At 40.8% G+C, this 3244-nt stretch overlaps 1 pseudogene; it reads right to left on the minus strand.

Annotated features, from left to right (window-relative positions):
• Positions 1 to 970: 970 nt before the first annotated feature.
• LOC101149576 (G patch domain-containing protein 11-like) lies at positions 971 to 1882 on the minus strand (annotated as a pseudogene).
• Positions 1883 to 3244: the final 1362 nt, after the last annotated feature.

A 3244-nucleotide genomic window follows, 5' to 3' on the forward strand; every position in this document is an offset into this window, starting at 1 on the left:
ATGATCCGCCCGCCTCTGCCTCCAAAAGTGCTGGGATTATAGGTGTGAGCCACTGCGCCCGGCCTGGAATGGTTTTAAAGCAGTGAGCTCTCTGTGGCGGGAAGAATAAAAGCAAAGGTTGAATTACCACTCACTGGGAATGCTATCAAGGGGTTTCCAAATTCAGTAAGTACTTGGATCACATGATATTTGAGTTTCCTCACAATTCTTAAGTTTCTATAGCCAAAACTTCCAATAGATCGCATTTAATGGATGTAGACATTGTCATGAAAACTCATGATTTTACCAGAAATTATCACAGTTATTTTGTCTGTAAAATGGATTAGAATTTAGTAGTACTGGTGGAACATTGCCTCTGACATTAGTCTTATTGCGGGGAATACGTTTCCCCTCCTCTTCATGCTTGGATGGAGGGAAGGGAACTTCTCCTTGCTCCTCCAAAGTGAGAAGTGTAGGAAAAAGCTCTCTGAACCCTCATTCATTCCTTCCCAACAAAGAACTGTCTCATCCCATGGGTGATACAAGAAGGAACTGAGCATGTGTGGTCCAGCCCTTGGTGGACCTTGAAAGCTAACTGGTCTCAGAATGCAAAGATGAGCTCTGCCCCAACAAGGCAGAGGCCCGCAGTTCTCTCCAATCAGGGAGAAATATTACAGTGTCTGATTGGAGAAAAATTCAACCTTCTCTATTTCAGCTTATTCACTGATAAAGTGGATATTTTTCTCTTCCTCTGACTCCTGTTTCTTATTTCTCAATTTGTTCCAAAGTGAAGAGGGGAATAAGAGAGTTACCTGTTGGTGTCCTTAAACCCCTCACCTATCAAATACAGCAATAAACTGTAACTGTCCGTCTCTATGACACTTGTGTTCTGAAATGGCATTGCATTATTTTTTTCAAGTCAGTGAACTCTCACATTCTAAAGTACGAAAAGAACAAAACATTATATAAAGTCCCTCTTTCTTTACTGGCATAAAAAATTTGGGATTTCTAACTGCTGAATTGTCTATCCCTAGGAAATAATAACATTTTTTAAGTTTCCAGTTTATTGGGAATAATCTTATTCATGATCTGCAGAAGTTGGTCCTGGACAATTTGAAGATAGGTCTTCTTTATCTTCATAGGCTGTTCCACACCAAATACTATACAGAAGTTCTTCTCTTAAATAACTAGTCAATATTTGTAATTTTTCCAGTATACTTAAATCTTCACTCTTATATTCATCTTCATCCTGTTCTTTTTCTTCTTCATCTTCAGTCTCCTTTTCAAGCCTCAACCAGTACCATGCTTCCCTGGGAACCTGAATATTTTTCTGGGTGTCCAATTGTTGACAGACTCACTGGCTTCTTCTGTGATCTCCTTCTAGCTTCATTTCATCTTGCTTATTTTTAAGTCGCATTTGAAACTGGTCTGCAGCTTTTTCTTCAGCTTGGTTATTCATGTGAATCTTTTTTCCGTAGCTTTCTAATTTTTCCTCTGCTTTCCGTTTTAATGATGCCTTATGACCAAATGCCACTTTTCCCTGTTTTGATATTGAGAGGAATGGGTTCAACAATACCACCCCTACCCTTGCCAAGTGCCTGACCACTTTTATAGCCCATCTTTTGGAGCAAGGCAAACCCTTTGTTTTCACAGCCTAGTGCATTCTTCAACCCAATGTTACGTCTTTTTTGTTCTTCTTCTTTTAAACTCTTCTGCCTATGTTTCAAGTTAGCTTCCTGTTGCTTTTCTTCTTTTCCACGGGCTTCCCGGATTTGCCTTAGCATTGGCAAGCCTGGTCTGATATCTTCTTGGACATTAATGAAGGAATCAGATGTTAGTCCTCTTCTTCTGCCATGTTCAACTTCATATGGCTATAGTATCTGACAGCTCTCTACTCACCCTGGTTCAGCTCCCGGGAGTGCGTGCTGCACAAGCGTGCACCGACCGGCGATGGACTTCAGGGCCTCGGCTCCCTACCATTTTTAATCGTTTCTTAAATTCTCAGAGTTGGAGAACTAGGTGTGGTGGATGTTTTCTGTTTGCTCCTCTAACCTACACTATGTACCCTCCTTCCACTCTGCTCTATGTCCTGGGAGGCTGACCTGTCTGAACCTTATCAGTGCGCTCCCTTGTCTTTTGGCACCTGATTGGGTTCAGCTCATGGGGAGCCCAGACTGTGAAGTCAGGGCATTAATGTATCACTTTACCCCTTACCTGCAGGTCTCAGCTTCTAATAGGATGTCCTCTCTATAGGATCTGTGCCCCTATCTCCATCTCTGCACCCCCCTTCTCCTCCTTCCCTCTCTGTCTCTCCCTTGACCCCCAACATGCTTCACCCTTATTTTACTCCTTTAGGACTTTGGTAATTATCTTTCCTTATACCCTCCCTACACTTTTATAACTAGTATCTCTTTTAAATTCTCCTTAAATTATTCAACCTGAGTATGTTATCTCTTTCCTGCCCAGACCCCAACACATACTTTAGGTCAGTGGTTTTAAACTGGGGACAATTTTACCCTCCGGAAAACATTTGGTAGTATCTAGAGACACTATTTTGTTTTGTTGGTTTTAAATTTTATTTTAAGTTCAGGGGTACATGGGCAGGTAAACTACATGTTGCATGGGTTTGGTATACAGATCATTTTGTCACTGAGGTAATAAGAATATTATCCTATAGGTAGTTTTTTGGTCCTCTCCCGTCTTCTACCCTCCACCCTCAAGTAGTCCCTGGTGTCTGCTGTTTCCTTCTTTGTGTCCATATGTACTCAATGTTTAGCTCCCACTTATAAGTGAGAACATGTGGTATTTCGTTTTCTATTCCTGTTAGTTCACTTAGTATAATGACTTCCAGCTCCACCTATGTTGCTGCAAAGGGCATAATCTTGCTCTTTTTTATGACTGCATGGTGTTCCATGGTGTATATGTACCACATTTTCTTTATGTAGTCTACTATTGATGGGCACCCAAGTTGATTCCATATCTTTGCTATTGTGAACAGTGCTGCAAGGATCATATGAGTGCAATTGTCTTTATGGTAAAATGATTTATATTCCTTTCAGTATATAACCAATAATGGGGTTGCTGGATCGAATGGTAATTCTGCTTTGAGTTCTTTGAGAAATCACCAAACTGCTTTCCACAGTGGTCGAACTAATTTACATTCCCACCAGTAGTGTATAAGCATTCCTTTTTTTCCAAAACCTTGCCAGCGTCTATTATTTTTTGATTTTTTAATACTAACCATTCTGACTGGTGCGAGCTAGTA

The sequence above is a fragment of the Gorilla gorilla genome, chromosome 2 (genome assembly GCF_029281585.2).
Source record: "Gorilla gorilla gorilla isolate KB3781 chromosome 2, NHGRI_mGorGor1-v2.1_pri, whole genome shotgun sequence".
In the NCBI taxonomy this organism is placed as follows: Eukaryota; Metazoa; Chordata; class Mammalia; order Primates; family Hominidae; genus Gorilla; species Gorilla gorilla.